Genomic DNA, 20,162 nt, shown 5'->3' with positions numbered 1-20,162 from the left:
TTTCATGTCTGGTTGTACACAAAGTAAGTCATACCATTTGTGTCTTCATACATGTACTTGGGGTAATGATGTTCATCTCATTCCACCATCTTTCCTACCACTAGTTTTTTAACATATTGCTGAAATTAGAGTTTGAGATGAATTCAGTTCTCTGCTTCTGCTAGTGGGAGGGGTGTGTGTAAGCTGCCAGCCTCTGCAACCAGGAAAGCCAGTTTTAGTGTTAGTAACTAATCACAGTAGGGGATACCTGCAACATTAGCTCCAAGGATCCACAGCTGGTAAAGCTAGATTCTTCTCCACTAGTATGGAGTGGCATGTTGCACCTCTTAAAGTGGGGCTATGCCCTTCAGCAACTTACCAATTTCTTTCTGGGTTATTATCTCATAAATTCAGGTAGTAGCTCTACTACTGAGTCACGTACCCAGCCCCTTGTCTTGCAAATTTGAAGAATGAAATTAATGGACAATAATGGAAGGCAAGAGTGAAAGAAGTAGGATTTATTAAGTGAGAAGAAAAGAGAGCCCTCACAGGACAAGAGGGGACTCAATAGCAAGTTGCCACTTAAGCATACCAGTCTAGGGGTTTATATAGCTATTGTGGTGGCATTGATCAATACCTATGCTAATCAGATCTTGGAGAAGTACCAACACTGTTTGTTTTGTCTGTGAACTTCTACTTGGCTGTGCCCTTTTAGCCCTTGAGTTTGGACTCTGTAGTAATATCCATTTGGGTTCACCCTCACTTCCATTTTCCTACCACTGTGGACAAAGGCTTGGCTGCAATGTTTGTTTCTACAGATTATTTTTGAAGTGGTCTTTATATTTGAAGAAAACTTTAATTGGGCCCCATTATCTATCCTATTTTATTTATTACCATTTAAAAACTGAGATAGCTGACATTTAAATAAATATTGCTCTTTAGAAATGATGTTTAATGATTAATGCTGTGAACATTTTTACTACTTTAAACTCTGTTAATATTCTAAACTATATAGCCACTTAATATATTGTATGTTGACTACTTGATATTTTAAAGTAAGTATATTTTTTTTCCTGAGTAGCCTTTTGGAATAAGTACACTAAATACAGTTTCCAGTCATGCTACTTTCTTAAATTGTGATTATTTAAAAATCTTATCATCAACAGACACTAGTATGGCAATATGTAAATCAATGGATGTGTAACTGATGTGAGTCTGCAATCTGTATACGGGGTAAAAATGGGAGTTCATAACCCACTTGAATCAAAGTGTGAAATATGATATATCAAGAACTATGTAATGTTTTGAACAACCAACAATAAAAATTAAAAAAAATATCATAATACTAAAAAAAAATCTTATCATCAGTAGAGAATTAAATAACACACTACAAATTCTGCGAGTCTAACTTGTCCTTTCTCCCACGTTTTGCATGTCCACTTAAAACCATTATTTTTCTGCAAAATTTCTACTTATTCTCTCAAAAATCAATATTATGAAAGTTCTCTACAAGATTCAGCATTTTTTTGAGCCTTTCAATGATTCTAGCATTCTGTAAAACTGTTTCTTCCAAGAATCTCATCTAGCAATATGAGAAAAGTAGAAGACCTATTGCCAGGGAAAAGGGAGGACTTTGAGATCCTTGGTACTTTTTTAAAAAATTTATCTGATTTTTAAAAAATATTTTTAGTGATGAACACAACATCTTGATTTTTTTATTTTTATGTGGTGTTGAGGATCGAACCCAGTGTCTCACATGTGTGAGGCAAGTGCTCCACCACTGAGCCACAACCCCAGCCCAAGTTCCTTGGTACTTTTTGATAAACTATTTACCCATAGTTTCTTTTATCTATTCATCTACTGATGTGGTTTAATGAGAAACATTAAATTTCTATACAATCCTTTTTCTATTGATTTGCCAGATCTCTATGTTAGCAATGGACTCCTAGTTGTTCAGTGAAACAGCAGACAAATTATGTTTATTTTTAACTTCAGTACTCCTTTGTCTCACCCAAAGTTTCTCCACTCATCCCATGCTACCCCCTGCCCCATTATGGATTAGCATTCACTTATTAGAGAAAACATTCACCCCCTATTTTGGGGGATTGCCTTGTTTCGTTTAGCATGATGTTCTCCATCTGTTTGCCTGAAAATGTCATAATTTTATTCTCTTTTAATGATGAGCAATATTCCAATGTGTATATTTACCATAGTGTCTTTATCTACTCATCTACTGAAGGGCATTGAGGTTGATTCCACAGAAGCAATTGTGAATTGGGCTGGCTGTATTGAAGTGGCTGTGTCAAGCTGTATATATGCTATTTTTAAGCCGTGGGATAGCTGGGTCAAATGGTGGCTCCATTCCAAGTTTTCTAAGGAATATTTATACTGCTTTTGAGATTGTGTAACCCTGCCTTGAGAAGGGGTGGAACACAAGTTTTGTAGACATATATAGTTTATTTTTCTTTTTTGTGGCAGGGAGCCTCAGGTGATGCTCCTGTCTCTGCCTACTGAGTGAGTAGGATTACATGAGTGTGCACCAGGCTTGGCTGAAAATTGTAATCAACAGTTTTTTTTTTGTACCAGGCACTTGACTACTGAGCCACATCCCCAGCCCTATTTTGTATTTTATTTAGAGACAGGGTCTCACTGAGTTGCTTAGTGCCTCGCCATTGCTGGCTTTCAACTTGAGATCCTCCTGTTTCAGCCTCCTGAGCTGCTGGGATTATAGTTGTGTGCCACCACACCCAGCCCACAATAATTTTTTTTAATTAAAGCATCTTGACATAATCATACATGCATGAATTGTTTTTAGTTCATAATCCACCCCCTTCTCCTTCCTCTACTGATTTTCCTTCCTTTGGCTCATCTATTTATCTTTGGTTTGTTCTTTCTACTTACACATAAAGGTGAAATTCCCTGTGATATATTTACATATGCATATAACATGATTTTTAAAAGAATTACTTCTTTATTTTCTTCCCTTTCCCATCCCTCTTTATCTCCTACTACACTACTGATCTTCCCTATATCTTTGTGATAAACTATGAAAGAAAATAAGGAGAGGATAGGTTATTTTTCTTATTGTTTCAACTTTAATGTCCACTCATTACTCGTCAAAAATTCCCTGTAATTCTGAAGGTAATCCCTTTTGATATAGTTCAGAAAATGCTGACTTGCACCATCAGAATAATTTCCAAAATCTTTGACTGTGAATCCATGTTTTCCACAAGTTTATACTTAAACATCTACCTACTCTGTTCAGTTGCATTTGGCAACAACCTATGAGTTTCCTCAAAAAGACTGTCAAAATATTCAGTTTGTTGATTATCATTAAGAGATTGATCATCCAGTTTTGTGTAACAAACCCACTTTTTTTTTGTTTTGTTTTTACTTTTAAAATTATTTACTTCCTTGATTCTCTGTGTTACTCTGAGCACTGCCTCCTGGCTTGACTGGAGCCTCTCAGATTCCAGTGGTGTTACCCCCCACACCTCTTCAGGCTCTGCAGGGACCCCGTTGGCCTCTCAGTCTCCTCCTGGCTGAGCACCTCTATTACTTTATCTTTGTAGTAGATTTTGAAATCAAAGGATAAGTTGGACAACTTTATTCTTGTTTTTCAAGATATTTTTGGATTCAAAGATATTTTCCTTTGAATTTCTAAATATATTTTAGAATTAGCTTGTCAATTTCTACAGGAAATATATCTGGAATTTTGGTAAAGGTTGAGTTGAACCTGTAATGAATTTGGGAAGTATTACCATTTTAATAATATTTACTCTTCTGATACATGAATATGGGATATATTTCCACCTATTTAGACCTTTAATTTCTTTCAGCATTGTTTTATAGTTTTTCATGTACAAGTCTTGTTCTTTTTATTTATGGTACTGGGGTTGAACCCAGGAGTGCTCTAGTACTGAGCTACATCCCTATCCCTTTGTTATTTTGAGATGAGGTCTCCCCACGTTGCTGAGGCTGGCCCTCTGCTTCAGCCTCCTCAATTTCTGGGATTACAGGTATGTGCCACTATGCTTGGCTCTTGTACTTATTATTTATTTATTTATTTATATTTTGATTGGCATTGCATTAAACCTATAGAGAACTTTTGGTAATATCGCCATTTTGATGATGTTAGTTCTGCCTATCCATGAACAGGGTATATTTTTCCATCTTCTAAGATCTTCTTCTATTTCTCTCTTTAGGGTTCTGTAGTTTTCATTATATAAATCTTTCACCTCTTTTGTTAGGTTGATTCCCAAGTATTTTATTATTTTTTTTGAGGATATTGTGAATGGAGTGTTTTTCCTCATTTCCGTTTCAGAAGTTTTGTCGCTGATATACAGAAATGCCTTTGATTTATGCGTGTTGATTTTATATCCTGCCACTTTGCTGAATTCATTTATTAGTTCTAGTAGTTTTTTTGTAGACCCTTTTGGGTCTTCTAGGTATAGAATCATGTTGTTCACAAATAGTGATAATTTAAGTTCTTCTTTTCCTATTTTTATGCCTTTAATTTCTTTCGTCTGTCTAATTGCTCTGGCCAGTGTTTCGAGAACTATATTGAATAGAAGTGGTGATAGAGGGCATTCCTGTCTTGTTCCAGATTTTAGAGGGAATGCCTTCAATTTTTCTCCATTCAGAATGATGCTAGCCTGAGGCTTAGCATAGATAGCTTTTACAATGTTGAGGTAAGTTCCTGTTATCCCTAGTTTTTCTAATGTTTTGAACATAAAGGGATGCTGTACTTTGTTGAATGCTTTTTCTGCGTCTATCGAGATGACGACATGGTTCTTATCTTTAAGTCTATTGATGTGGTGAATAACATTTATTGATTTCCATATATTGAACCAGCCTTGCATCCCAGGGATGAATCATACTTGATCATGGTGCACAATTTTTTTGATGTGTTTTTGTATCTGATTCACCAGAATCTTATTGAGGATTTTTGCATCTAAGTTCATTAGAGATATTGGTCTGTAGTTTTCTTTCTTTGAGGTGTCTTTGTCTGGTTTCGGAATCAGGGTGATGTTGGCTTCATAGAATGAATTTGGGAGAGCTCCCTCTTTTTCTATTTCCTGAAATAACTTGAAAAGTATTGGTATTAATTCTTCTTTAAAGGTTTTGTGAAACTCTGCTGTATACCCATCTGGTCCTGGGCTTTTCTTGGTTGGTAGTCTTTTGATTGCTTCTTCTATTTCATCCATTGATATTTATTGGTCTGTTCAAATTGTGTGTATCCTCCTGACTCAGTCTGGGAAAATCATATGACTTAAGAAATTTATCGATGTCTTCACTATCTTATATTTTATTGGAATATAGGTTTTCAAAATAATTTCTAATTGACTTCTGTATTTCTGTAGCATCTGTTGTGATATTGCCTTTTTCATCCATATGTTAGTAATTTGAGTTCTCTCTCTTCTTCTCTTCATTAGCATGGCTAAGGGTCTGTTGATCTTATTTATTTTTTCAAAGAACCAACTTTTAGTTTTGTTAATTTTTTCAATAGTTTCTTTTGTTTCAATTTTGTTGATTTCCGCTCTGATTTTAATTATTTCTTGCCTTCTGCTACATTTGCTGTTGTTTTGCTCTTCCTTTTCTAGGGCTTTGAGATGAAGTGTGAGCTCATTTATTTGTTGGTTTTTCCTTTTTTTGAGGAATGACCTCTAGGGGATGAATTTCCCTCTTAGAACTGCTTTCATTGTGTCCCATAGATTCCGATATGTTGTGTCTGTATTTTTATTTATCTCTAAGAATTTTTTGATTTCCTCCTTTATGTCTTCTGTAACCCATTGATCATTCAGTAACATATTGTTCATTTTCCATGTGTTGTAGGATTTTTCCTTCCTTCTTTTATCATTGATTTCCAGTTTCATTCCATTATGATCAGATAAAATGCATGGTATTATCTCCACCCCTTTATATTTACTGAGTGTTGCCCTATGGCATAATATATGGTCTATATTTGAGAAGGATCCATGTGCTGCTGAGAAAAAAGTATATCCACTTGATGATGGTTGATATATTCTATATATGTCAGTTAAGTCTAGGTTATTGATTGTGATATTGAGTTCTATAGTTTCTTTATTCAACTTTTGTTTGGAGGATCTGTCCAATGGTGAGAGAGGTGTGTTGAAGTCACCCATAATTATTGTGTTGTGGTCTATTTTATTTTTGAACTTGAGGAGAATTTGTTTTATGAACATCGCAGCACCATTATTTGGTGCATATATATTGATAATTGTTATGTCTTGTTGGTGAATGGTTCCTTTTGACAGTGTATAATGTCCTTCCTTATCCCTTTTGAGTAACTTAGTCTTGAAGTCAATTTTATTCGATATGAGGATGGCCACCCCTGCTTGCTTACGAGGACCATGTGCGTGGTATATTTTTTCCCAACCTTTCACCTTCAGCCCGTGTATGTCTTTTCTAATCAGATGTGTCTTCTGGAGGCAGAATATTGTTGGATTTGTTTTTTTAATCCATGTTACCAGCCTATGTCACTTTATTGGAGAGTTTAAACCATTTACGTTTAGAGTTACTATTGATATATGGTTTGTACTTCCATCCATGTTTGATTATTTATCTTTTTTTTTTTAATTTAGTTTGTTTCTCCATGATTAGTTTTCCCCCTGCCCTCTGTCTTTACTGAGGCACTTCGCACTGATGGTTTTGGTTATTGTTTTTCATTTCTTCCTTGTGTAGTGTTTTGCTCAAGATGCTTTGCAATGCTGGTTTTCTGGCTGCAAATTCTTTTAACTTTTGTTTATCATGAAAGATTTTTATTTCGTTCTCATACCTGAAGGTTAATTTTTCTGGATACAGAATTCTTGGTTGGCATCCATTGTCTTTCAGTGTTTGAAATACGTTGTTCCAGGATCTTCTCGCTTTCAGCGTCTGTGATGAAAAATCTGTTGTTAACCTTATTGGTTTACCCCTGAATGTAATCTGCCTCCTTTCTCTTGTAGCTTTTAATATTTTCTCTTTGTTCTGTATTTTGGATATCTTCATAACAATGTGTCTTGGCGTTGGTCTACTGTGATTCTGTATGCTCGGTTTTTTTGTAATTATTTCATTCAGCAGGTTACTCATTCCCTTGGTTTGAATCTCTATACCTTCCTCTATCCCGATGACTCTTAAGTTTGTTTTTTTTTTGTTATCCCATATCTCTTGGATCTCTTTCTCGTGATTTTTTACCGGACTTTCTGAGTTGGCTAGACTCTTTTCAAGATGATATATTTTGTCTTCATTAGCTGACGTTCTGGCTTCTACTTGCTCCACTCTGTTAGTGATACTCTCATTTGAGTTTTTAATTTGGTTTATAGTTTCCTTCATTTCTAGAATTATTGTTTGATTTTTTATTATCTCTATCTCCTGATAAAGATGCTTAACTTATTCTTTTATCTGTTTATGTAATTCATTTTCAATGTGTTCTTTCACTGTTTGAATTTGCTGTCTCATATCCTCTTTAAGGTTCCATTCCATCTGTCTAAGGTATTCCTTGAGTTCTTTATTTGACCATTTTTCTGATGACTCTAGGTCCTCCTGAATATTTAGGCTGTCCTGCATTGTTTGTATTCCTTTTCTTCCTTGCTTTTTCATGCTGCTCATGTTACTTCTTGTTCTGTTTGTCTGCTGAGTTACTGTTTACTCCTATAAATTTATTTGATGCTTGGGAGGAAAGGTATTAGGAGGGAAGGGAAGAAGTCACTAAAGAGAATGAGAGTAAGCAGGTAGAATTCAAGGAAGGGGGAATGAGAAAATTGAAAAGAAATGAAAAGACAAAAGAAAAAAAATAGAAAAGAAAAAAAGAAAAAAAATAATAAAAAAAATTAACATTAAAAAAATTAAAAAAAATTAAAAATTTAAAAAACAACAACAAAAAATGAAAATAAAAAAAACCCCAAATTAAAAAAAATTAATAAATGCAGTTTTAGAGTTTGATTAACTTCTCTTCCAGTAGGTGGAGCTGTGCCCACCGGGCCAAGCTTCTCCTCTCAATACGCGGGAACCAATCACTGTGCAGCAGCTCCTCCTCCCAGACTGGGCGGGTCTCCAATCCTGAGTGCCTAGGGCCTTCTCTTGTGTCTAGTCACTTTCCCACTTTTCCTCAAGCCAGGCTCTGCTCATCGGTGACGCTCACCACAATACTGGCTACACACCAGGTCTGCTGCTCCCCGGAGCCCTGTTTTCATGAACGACTGGTCACACTCTCCCTGTTTGCCATTCCCTCACACCCTAAGTTTGTAGAGCTTGGGGCTGAGAACCCTCAGCGAATTTTGCTAGCCCTCCAGTAGCCATGCCCCCGGTAGCTTTTGCAAGAGACCTCAGTTGTCAGCACTGGTGGGAGCGGTAGCCGGGAGTTCCGCACCACGGTCCTGTGCCACTCCTGATTCCCTCGGTCTGGCTATTGTGCTCACAGGAGAGCTGGGAGGGGCCCTTAAGGTTTCCCTGCTGTGTGGAGAGGGAAGGCTAGGGGATTACACACCTGTCGCCGCTGGTTTCAACGAAGTTATCTCCTCCGCCGCATTCTGGTGACGTCAGTTCTCTGCCATGGTGGTATCCCATGCAAATGGCGACAGTTCATTCCCTTTGCCAGGTGACCAATGCAACGGGTGGGTCCTGACTGTCTCTCCCAAACCCCGTTTCAATCCTGTGGCCACTGCCTAGGAAGGCTTGGTTGGCATTAACCTCCGTAGGATCAGAAGGGCCGACCAGTTGTTTCAGGGGGATCATTTAGTGCTGAGTCACAGCAGTTTGTCTGCAAGAAGCAGGCGAATGGGAGCTTGAATTCAGCCGATCTGGGCTTGGTGTGTGTTCTGAGAGGCCCAGACTGTTCTCCCCAGATCCACGTCAGCTCAGCATTGCCTAGTGATCCTGAACAAACAGCATTTAGATGGTTTACGACTCCCTATGCCCATGCAGCTGAAGAGGTCAGAGACTTGATCCCTCCACGCCTGCCGCCATGTTGGATCCCAAGTTTATATTTTTCATTAAATTTGCAATGTTTTAAGCTATTATTTCTTAAAAATTTAAGCCTTACTGTCTTCTCTATTCTTCTAGGATTCCAATGACACAAATGTGAGATCATTTTTTATTGTCTCATTGTCCCTAAGATTCTTTTTGCTTTCAATCATCTCTCTCAGTTCAGAGTGAATGATTTTTATTGACTTGTATTGAAGTTTATGGATTCTTTCCTCTGATGTCACCATTTTTCAAACTAGTCCATGAAAGTTTGTATTTCTCAGTTCTTTTATTTTTTTTAACATTTATTTTTTAGGTGTAGATGGATACAACACAATGCCTTGATTTTTATGTGGTGCTGAGGATTGAACCCAGGTCCCGCCCATGCTAGGTGAGCGCTCTACCGCTGAGCCACAATCCCAGCCTTTCTCAGTTCTTTTTTTTTAAAAAGTATTTTGGAGGGGAGAGTGAAATCTTTATTATTTATTTTATTTTTTATGTGGTACTGAGGATCGAACCCATTACCTCACATGGGCAAGGCAAGTGCTGTACAACTAAGCTACAGCCCCAGCCCATGGTTGTTATTTGAAGTTTCTATTTCTTTCCCAAGACTTTCTCTTTCTGTACTCATAGCAAGAGTTGTTTTTTGTTGCTTTTTTGGAATATTTTATATAATAATCACATTGAGATGTTAGTTTGATACAGGGTCTTGTTGCATTATCCAGACTGACCTTGAATTCCTGAGTTCAATGATCCTTCTACCTCAGCTTCCCAAGTAACTGGGAGTATAGGTATGTGGTGCTGGGTCTGACTCATTTTAAAATTTTTATGAGATAATTCCATCCTCCATTTCCTCTTGACTTTGGCATATACATTGTCTCTTTCCATGTGAATTGAGATTTTCCTAGTTTCTTCCATGCTGAGTAAATTTCATTTTGTCATGGACATTATGGATAGTATGAGACTTGGCCCCTTTGAGAGAATGGTTGTTCTTTTGTTTTAGCAGATAATGGGTCTTTTTCACTTCAGGCTACAATTCTGACCAGCCTTCTGTGACTTATGATTCAATTCAAATTCTGAGTATAAAGGCTTTGAGTTTGTGCCCACAGTGGCCAGAGTGGAACCTGGATGGTCGTCTGTCCTGTAGTTCTCAAGATCCATGATATGCTCTTTGGAAAACTTGTAATGAGCTCAGGAGTTTATACGCAACTTTATTGGATCACTTTCCTGAGCTGCTTCACCTATACAATGTCACTAGCACTTCACAGTTTAACCCTCTGGCTAGAAAACTGGAGCTTTAGTTATCCCACAACACCAAGCACTGCTGTGAAGGTACCACATCTGGAGCTAAATGGCAAGGAGGCAGACAAGAGAACTGAAGCAGTAGGGGGTTTACCCTCACCCTAGGGAATGTTCCTTGCAATGTAGAGTCCTTTAGAGTTTTGGTTCCTATAGATTACTTCCTTAGAGGCTGCTGTAGGAGAGCCTGGAGAGAAGAAAAATGTGGGATTTCTCCACTTTCTTTTTTTTTTTTAAGATTTACTTTTTAGTTGTAGTTGGATGCAATACCTTTATTTTTTATTTATTTTTATGTGGTGTTGAGGATGGAACCCAGGGCTTTTCATGTGCTAGGCAAATGCTCTTCTGCTGAGCCACAACCCCAGCCCGATTTCTCCACTTTCTTTCTTCTGTTCCCTTGCTGTCTCCTTCACTGTCTCTTTCACTGCAGAGCTTTCCTTGGAGCTGTCTGTGGCCCACTGTCACTGGCTGCCTTGCCTGCAGGGCGGGGGGTGGGGGTGGGGGGGCTCCCAGTAACATCCAAGCCCAGGCCCCAGGGTTATTTGAAACCAGTAATGCTCTCCTCCTTTGACTGGGACAACCACTGCCATTTTGGCACCTCGGGATTTTTCCTGCTTTCTTCAAGTCTTAACTATCCATTTAAAAGTATTTTTCATGGATTTTATATAGTATTTAAAGATGTTTATAATGGGAAGGCTGTTATCTTCTATATTGCTGGACTTGGATGTCAGGATTTATGCATTAATCAACAGATATTTAAGTGGTCATTATCAGCATAGTGGCAGCCTGCGACATGGGAAGGGCTCCTGAGTTCTGTATGCCTGCTGTTGCTCTACCATTTGTCAAGGCATTTGAACTAATACAAGTCAGTAAGACAAAGATCTCTAGTTTTATCATCCATAAATTTTTTTCCTAGGGACTGGGGATATGGCTTAGCAATAGCACACTAGCCTGGCATGTGTGACACTGGGTTCGATTCTAGGCACCACATATAATATACATAAATAAAGTAAAGGTCTATCAACAACTAAAAGAAAATTAAAATTTTTTTCTTCTATTCTTTTGTTTAGCATATTCTCTTCTCTCTGTTCTATCTTTTGCAATGTCTTTGGACTTATTCTCCATATTTCTTAATTTTTCTTTTATATTTTCCACTTCTTTGTTCACTTTGGGAGAATTCCTGGACTGGACTTTTCTCTTAAAATTTTACCTTTTTAGCTGTAGTTATTCTGCTTTCAACCCATTGATTGAATTTTTACTTATTATTTTTTTCAGGAGACAAGTGTTCTAGTTGATGATGTGATATCTAAATAATCACTCAGTTACCTTTCATTTGTCTATATAATGTCAAAGTTTGGATATCTAAGAGCTTCAAAAATGAACTTTCTTTTTTGAAAGACATGAAACTTAAATTATACTCTCTAAAGTTTTGTTCAGGTTATTAACTGTTTACCTTGGATTATAGATTTTTCAAATTGTTTCTCAGGTGTGGTCCCTTTCTTTTGTGGTCTTGGTTTTCCCAAATGTGTGATAAATCTTGGTAGTGATTTCTGGCTTTTTTATATGACAAATTTTAGTGAAAGTGGTGCCTAGGAGTCCATCAGGATTATAGCAATTGCTGAGGCACATCTGGGGCATATAGATGGGTATGCCAATCAATAGCCAGTGTTTTAACTGGGGCCTTCCTCTTTTCCTGGGTGTTATCAGATATCAAGGGAACTATCCTATCTCTCTGGCCTAGAAACTCCCTACTCTTTTGGGGTGATACACATCCCTGTTGCTTGCTATATAGTAAAAGGAGATATTGGGGAAAAAGACTATAGGGAGAAACTCAGTCTTGTGACTGAACTACAGCGCCTCTGAAACTTGTTCTGTTGGCTTCCCAGAGTCACCTGTATTGCCTATATTCACATCCTCCAAGCCCAGAGTATTCCCAGACCTATGGTTTCTACTTTTTTTGGGGGAGGGCGGGTGTCTAGGGATAAACCTAGAGCTTCACACATGCTAGGCCAAGTGCTCTGCCACTGAGCTACATCCCTAGTCCTGTGTTTTCAACTTTAATTTGCTGTTGTGTTTCAGGGGAAATGTGTCCTCTGGTGGTGGGGAAACCCCTTCTAATATTACAGAGCCATATGAACTTAAAAATAGATCTCTTCTATTTTTTTTAGGGATTTAGGACAAAAAGAGATGACTGAAGCCATCCTGTCACCCATCTTGAGCCACTTTGCATGTGATACTTTTTGTCTTTTTTTGTGCAGAGCTGGAAAATGATCCCAGGGCTTCCGACATGCTGGGTATATTCTAATACCAGGGACTCACACCCTCTCTTCTTCAATGAAAATTCCAACATAGAATTATTTCTCTGTTTTTCCACTACTATAATGTGTCTATCCAACCTGTTAAAATGTCTGTAACTCTCCTGTTCTACCATGTCTCTTTTTTGACATTGTGCCTAGTTCATGCTAGGTCCTCAATAAAGATTGTTTCAATTTATGTGCAATATTATTTTAAAAGTGTACAAAACTCAACTGTTTATGATCATTGTTAATATACACAAGATAATGTAGGCTTAAACAATTATATTCATTGTATAAATAAGATAACTATGTATATTTACAAATTTGGCTTTCCTGATCTACACTTTTAGAAGGGGATAAAGAAGCTGTCCATGGCAGAACTGAGAGGATGACCTTGGTATCCCTAGCATTCGGCCTTAACCTCACTTATTAGCTGCAGGGGTCTAAAGAGAGAATTACTCAGTTGACTCATGTTACCTTGACATTATGTAACACAATGCAACCAGCGTGCTGTGGATGTGGAGAATGAGATGTGGAAGGAAGAAAACCAGGCCAGACAGGGCCAGGAAACCACTGCCACCTCATCTCCCTTTTGTGCTTCATGGAAGGAGGGACCAAGTGGGGATCTCAGCCATCTCTGCCCTGAGCTACATGATACATTGAATTTTCAAATTCAAGCCAAGATCTTTCATTTGCAAAGAAAGCTATACTTTTCTAGTCCTGTTGCTGCTCAGCATTCAGGACAATAATATCAGAGTGATTAAGGTACTGGTCACCTCTGTCCTAACAACACCGGGCCTGAATCATCCCTCATTTCTGCTGTGCCATGGCCCTTTTACCCTTTTCCTTGTCTCCTTTATCATGAGCCTGGTTTTGGCTGTCCATTCCATGGTGGGGCCCTTGACTGGACTAATGTGACTGGCTGGTCATCTCAGACATTTAGGCATATCACACTCAGAGATTACATCCAGGTAATAGAAGGAACTTTCAAAGTCTTGGTGAGAGTCCTTGAGGAAGTTCAGTTAAAATGTCTATGTTAAGGCCTCAGCCATGGGTTGGGTGGACAAAGTGGCGAGGGCTAACTGAAGGTGGCTTAATTCTGTTGCTTGGTTCTGATTCTTATCATTAGTCAACTCTGAGAACTCAAATTTCGGATGCCAGTACTTCTTTCTCTGTAGTTGATCCTACCAGTATTATAGTCTCTGCCTGCTCGGTTATTAGTTGGTGACAGATCTGAGGTTTTCTGATTTGATTGTGAAGAAGAGATGTGGGTAGGGGTTGTCATTTAGCACATTAGTCATGATGTTAAGGGTTTGTGACTCCTATGAAATTAAGTGTAGACCTGATATCAGGAATCCATATTGAAAAATTAACCGGGGCTTAGCAGGTTGATTAGAAACTAAACTTAATAATTTTAATGTGAATCCTTTACCTTGGCAGAGCACATTACAAAGCACTTTGACATCTATTACCCCACTGAAGCCTTATAATTAGGGAGACTGGTAAGTTCTATTTTTTTATCCTCCTTTTTCTCCTTCTTCCTTCTTCTATTCCTTTCATTCTTTTTTTTTTGAGTTGAATTTTGTGTGGTGTGAGTAATAAGACATCTAATTTAATTTTTCTACATTTGAATATCCAGGTTTTGGGGCAGCATTTTTAAAAAGCTATCTTTATTGTATGTTTTTGGCATGTTTCTCAAATATTAGATGACTATTTGTGCAAGTTTGTCTCAATATCTTCCAGTCTATTCCATTGGTCTATGTGTCTATTTTTATGCACATATCATGCTGTTTTTATTACAATAGCTCTGGAGAATAACTTTAAATTGGATATTGTGATGAGTCCAGTATTGTTCATATTGTGTAGAATTGTTTTGGATATTCTTGGTTTTTATTCTTCCATATCAACTTTTTCTGGAACTTGGGATTGAACATAGGGGCACTTTACCACTGAGATATATCCCCAGCTCTTTTTATCTTTTATTTTGAGAAATATCTTGCTAAGTTGCTGAGACTGGCCACAAACTTGCAATCCTGCTTCAGCCTCTTTAGTTGCTAGGATTACAGGCATGTGCCACTGAGTTTGGCTTCTAGTTCTGTGAAGAATGTCATTGGTATTTTGATGTGGAGTACCTCTGATCTCTAGATTGCTTTTGATAAGGGGCCATTTTAACAGTAGTAATTCTGCCCATCCATGAACATAGGTACTCCTTCTGCCTTTTAGTGTCTTCTTCAATTTCCTTAGTATTCTATAATTTTCATTGTAGAGGTCTTTCACCTCCTTAGATTTATTCCTAGAAATTTTTTGAGGCTATTATGAATGTAGTTGTTTTCCTGATTCCTTTTTCAGTGGATTTATTCATTATTATTCCATCATGATTATTTTTCATTAAGATAAATTTCAAATAGAATTGCCAGACTAAAAGGGTATGCAAAATTTTAAGGATTTTGATGTTCATTGCCACACTGGTCTTGAAAAAGGTTGAGTCATTTTCTAATCCCACTAGTACTATATGTAAGTATCCATATTTATAGGTATTTGCCAATACTGGGTAATATTTTAAAAATCATCACCAGTTTAATAGGTGAAAACTGACTAATAATTTTTTAATCACAGCCAGGTTAAAAATTTCTTCCTATATTGATTGGCAGTGTGTACTTTATTATTGCTAATTAATTGTGGCATGTCCCTTTTCCATCTTTCTGTTGATATCATACCTCATTAACAATACCCTGGGCTTATGTTCTACTTGACATCTGTGGACAATAATTTTTGGGTCACAGCCACTCTGAGAGAGTGGTTGTTTTACTGAGATACAGACATTGTACTGTTTTCCTAAGGCACAGTAGTGCAAAGGACATTTGTAAACCAATGTTACCAAGTTCTATGTCTAAGAGAAGCTTATAAACGTCCTTTGCAGTATTGAGCTTATGGAAGGGATGTCCCAAACATCCAGTAATTGTGCAAGGATTTTACATCTGTTGTGTTTTCAAGATTAAAAGCTAAAATCATAAACATGAGTCACATGCATCAGAATGATGTACATCTGATATGGGATGATGAGTTTGGGGCCTTTTTCTGAGTTCCACTAAGGGTAGGCAAGATCCAGTAGAGGACAGGAAAATTTCTTGAGGACATATTTCATTTTTTAAAGTTTATTTTTACCATGTAAATGCAGCATAGAAAAATATAGAATGGAGAAAAGCAGGAAGAAACGAATTATTTGGTGCCCTTCTAATAAGGTTATACCTTCTGCCCAGTCTTCCTCTCTCTCCTTTGCTGCCTGTGCTGTATAGCACTGTATTCTCTCTCTCTCATATATATAAAATGGCTTGAGTATGTGTATATATATATATATATATATATATACACACACACACACACACACACACACACACACACATACATTGTATAACTCAGCTTTCTGTTACTGTAACAAATACCTGAGATAATCTACTTAATAATCGGAAAGGTTTACTCAGTTTATAGTTCTGAAGTTTTCAGTCCAGGGGTGATTATCTCTGTTGCTTTGGGCCTAAGGAAAAGCATCACTTCATGGTTGGAAGCACATATTTGAGCAAACTGTTAACCTCAGAGATTATGGTTTCATAATACCCTTTGAGGCCATGCCTCCAATAACCTAAGACTTCATACTAGGTCCTACCTCCTATAGGCTCCAACCACCTCCCAATATCATGGAGATAGGGGCCAAAACTTAATTTTGACACATGGTAAACTAAAGCACACATACATACATATATGCATTTCCCCCCCGACATGTGTGTACACATGAGTAGTTTTTACAACTTTTTTTTCATTTAATATTTTGGTACATATGGATTTATTGCATTCCTTTAACTCCCAAGTAGGTTTCCACAGTATTGTTATATTATAGTTTATTATTCATTCCCCACATACATACATTGTTTTATATTTTTACTATTCAACCAATACTACATTCTTATGTATGCCTCTTTACATTTGTAAATGTTTCTTCAGGCTAGATTATAAAAGGCAGCCCTTTGTCATATGTATTTAACTTAACAGAATTTAAAGTAAAACACTTAACTTCGCTTCTATCTTTTTTAAATATTTTTTTTAGTTATACATGGACACAATATCTTTATTTTTGTTCTTTATTTTAATGTGGTTCTGAGGATCGAAAACAGTGCCTCATATGTGCGAGGTAAGTGCTCTGCCACTGAGCCACAACCCCAGTCCCCCTTCTTTCTTGATATTAATTCCAATCACTGTCTTTTTTCATGTCAGTCATCTTTAAATCAGTGTGAAGTTGATTCACTGGAAAAAACACTAGAGATAATCAATTTATTGGGAGGAAAGTTTATTTTGGGTGAAGGTTTCAGAGGTTTCATTCCTTGGTTCTTGGTACTGTTGCTTTGGGCCTGTTGTGGTACAGCATGTGATGGTAGGAGTAAGTGGCAGAGGGGCCAGGTTCACCTAATTGTGGTTAGGAAGCAAAGAGAGAAAGAGGAAGGGGATGGGGTTCCTATGCCTCCTTGAAGGGCATGCCTACAAGGACCTAACTGATTTCCACTAGGACGTACCTCCTTATAGTAGCACCACAGGCTATGGACCAAATCTTCAATACATAGGTCTTTGGGAGACATTTAAAACCAAATGACCAGGCATGGGGCACTTGCCTGTAATCCCAGAGGAGGCTGAAGCAGGAGGATTGAGGGTTCAAAGCCAGCCTCAGCAAATGCGAGGTGCTAAGCAACTCAGTGAGATCCTGTCTCTAAATAAAATATAAAATAAATCTAGGGGGCTGGGGATGTGGCTCAAGTGGTAGCGCGCTCGCCTGGCATGCGTGCGGCCCGGGTTCGATCCTCAGCACCACATACAAAAACAAAGATGTTGTGTCTGCCGAGAACTAAAAAAATAAATAAATAAATATTAAAAAATTCTCTCTCACTCTCTCTCTCTCATTCTCTCTCTCTCACTCTTTCTTTAAAAAAAATAAAAAATAAAATAAAAATAAATAAATCTAGGGATGTGGCTCAGTGGTTGAATGCTCATGAGTTCAATCCTTGGTTAAAAAACAAAAACAAAACAACAACAACAAAAAACTAGGAATGGAACCACCATTTGACCCAGTTATCCCACTCATTAGCATATATCCAGAGGATTTAAAATCAGTATTCTATAGGGTTGTGGCTCAGTGGTAGAACACTTGTCTAGCATGTGCAGGGCACTGGGTTCTACCCTCACCACCACATAAAAATAAATAAATAAAATAAAGGTATTGTGTCCATCTGCAACTGAAAAAAAATAAAGTACTGATAAGTACTTAAAAAAACAAAATCACTATACTACACTGACTTACTTTTTTATGGAGTAATTTTTGCTTTTTTTTTGGAGCTATGTTATGCTTTGCCTCTGGTTATGGTAAGATATTTCTTTTTCTTTTGAATTTTCTACAGAAGTATAGAGAATAGTGTCATCAACTCCCAGGTATCCATTCCCCATATACAGCAAGTATCAACTCAGGACCAACCCTTTTTTCCCCATTTCTTCACCTATACCTATTCCCTGCCAGGATTATTTTAAATCAAATCCCACACTTCTTGTTGTTTTATCTAAAATAGTATAAATTTCTAAATTATTCTCTTTTAAAATTAATACATGAAAAACAATAATGTACCATTATGGAATAGAATATAAACCATCAATGAATTTTCGAGAATTTGAGAAAGGGATTTGAGGCATCTTAACCAGACCCCTGAGGCTACAAATTTATTCTTTTCTGACTTAGGAGCACTTCAGAGAAGCATTTACCAGTCCTAATTTACCACCCTCCTAACTTCAGAGACTGAATCATTTCTCCATGGTCATAGCACTGAATCACTTGGGGAACCATGCTCCCACATGGTTTGTTTGGTCCCAAGAAAGAGAAAGGGAATGGAAACTGGGAGATTGGAGAAAGATACTCTTGAGATTTCCAGTATATATCAGAAGAAAAATTTGATATCATCTTTGAAAACCTTTGTTAGCCAATGGCTATACCCATGTTTTTTCTTTCAATCTCCAATACTTTAGTTTTTCTATATAAAGGGTATACATTTATATAATGAAAGATTCCATGATCCAATGTAAAATTCAAATGAAAAAATAGAGCAATATGTATGTAAAAATAAGGACAATATCTGTATTAAATTTTATTTTAATTTTTTTCTATTTATTAACTATTATACAGATTAATGATATACAGTATAATGGTTCAATATATGAACCATAGTGTGTAATAATCAAACCAGGATAGTAAACCTTTCCATTTCCTTAAATATTTCTACTAAAATATTAAATATTATAAAATATAAAATATTAAAAATTAAATATTTCTACTAAAAAGTTTTTGAGTCAGGTGCAGTGGCTCACACCTATAATCCCAGTGGCTGGGAAGGCTGAGGCATCACAAGTTCAAATTCAGCCTCAGCAATTTAGTGTGGTACTAAGTAACTTAGCGAGACCCTATTTCAAAATACAAAATAACAAGGACTGGGGAGGATGGTGGAATGTAATAGACATCATTATCCAAAGTACATGTATGAAAACACGAACTGGGTGTCGAATTGGGTGTCAAAATACTTTATATACAAGCAGAAATATGAAAAATTGTGGTATATATATGTAATAAGAATTATAATGCATTCCGCTGTCATTTTTTTAAAATCAACAAAACCCCCAAACTATTAATATTTGATTAAATTTTGTTTATATTAATTTTCATTAGTTATTATTGATAACAATAAAATATGATCCTATTAGAAAAAGGACTGGCGATGTGGCTTAGTGATTAATGAATTGCCCCTGGGTTCAATGCCTGGTGTCAAATATTTTTGATTAACATAATAATTATACATATTTATGCTTTATAATGTGAACTTTCATCACATGCATACAATATGTACTGTTCTAATCAAGGTAAATAGCATTTCCATTTTCTTTTGTCCCCCTTTTTATTGCTGTGTAGACAACTTTTTAATTTGATGCTATCCCATTTATTATTAATTCTTGGTATTATTTACTGAGTTTTAGGAGTCCTATTGAGGAAGTTGTTGCTGTGCCTCTATGTTGTAATGTGGGCACTGTTTTCTTCTATGGAAATTGTAAAGTTTCTGGTCTAATACTGGAGTCTTGATCCATTTTGAGTTGACTTTTGTGCAGGGTGATGGATAGGGACTCATTCTCCTACCTATAGATAGCCAGTTTCCTCCGACCTATTTACTTAAAAAGCTCTTTTCTCTGTTACATGTTTTTGGCACTTTTGTCAAGGATCAGGCAACTGTATCTTTGTGGGTTTGTTTCTGCATCGTTTATGAACCATTGGTTTATGTGTCTGTTTTTATATCAGTTCCATGCAGTTTTTATTACTATAGCTTTGTAGTATAATATGAAGTCAGGTATTGTGATGCTTCTAGCATTGCTTTCTTGACTATTCTGGATCTTTTTTTCTTCTAAAATGAGGGTTTTTTTTTGTTTTTAGTTCTGTGAAAAACATCATTGGTATTTTGATGGGGATTGCACTGCATCTGTAGTTTGCTTTTGGTAGTGTTATAGTTTGGATGTGAGGTGTCTCACAAAAGCTCATGTGTGAGACAATGT

The 20,162-nt window shown here is 36.9% G+C and overlaps 1 pseudogene; it reads right to left on the bottom strand.

The window, feature by feature from the left end:
• Nucleotides 1–1,561: 1,561 nt before the first annotated feature.
• Nucleotides 1,562–20,162, bottom strand: part of LOC143398281 (UBX domain-containing protein 2A-like) — a 28,530-nt pseudogene continuing 9,929 nt past the window's right edge.

This window comes from Callospermophilus lateralis, chromosome 4, assembly GCF_048772815.1.
Source record: "Callospermophilus lateralis isolate mCalLat2 chromosome 4, mCalLat2.hap1, whole genome shotgun sequence".
Lineage (NCBI taxonomy): Eukaryota > Metazoa > Chordata > Mammalia > Rodentia > Sciuridae > Callospermophilus > Callospermophilus lateralis.
Note: the sequence above shows the minus strand (reverse complement) of the source record. Positions and strands in the feature narration are given on the sequence as shown.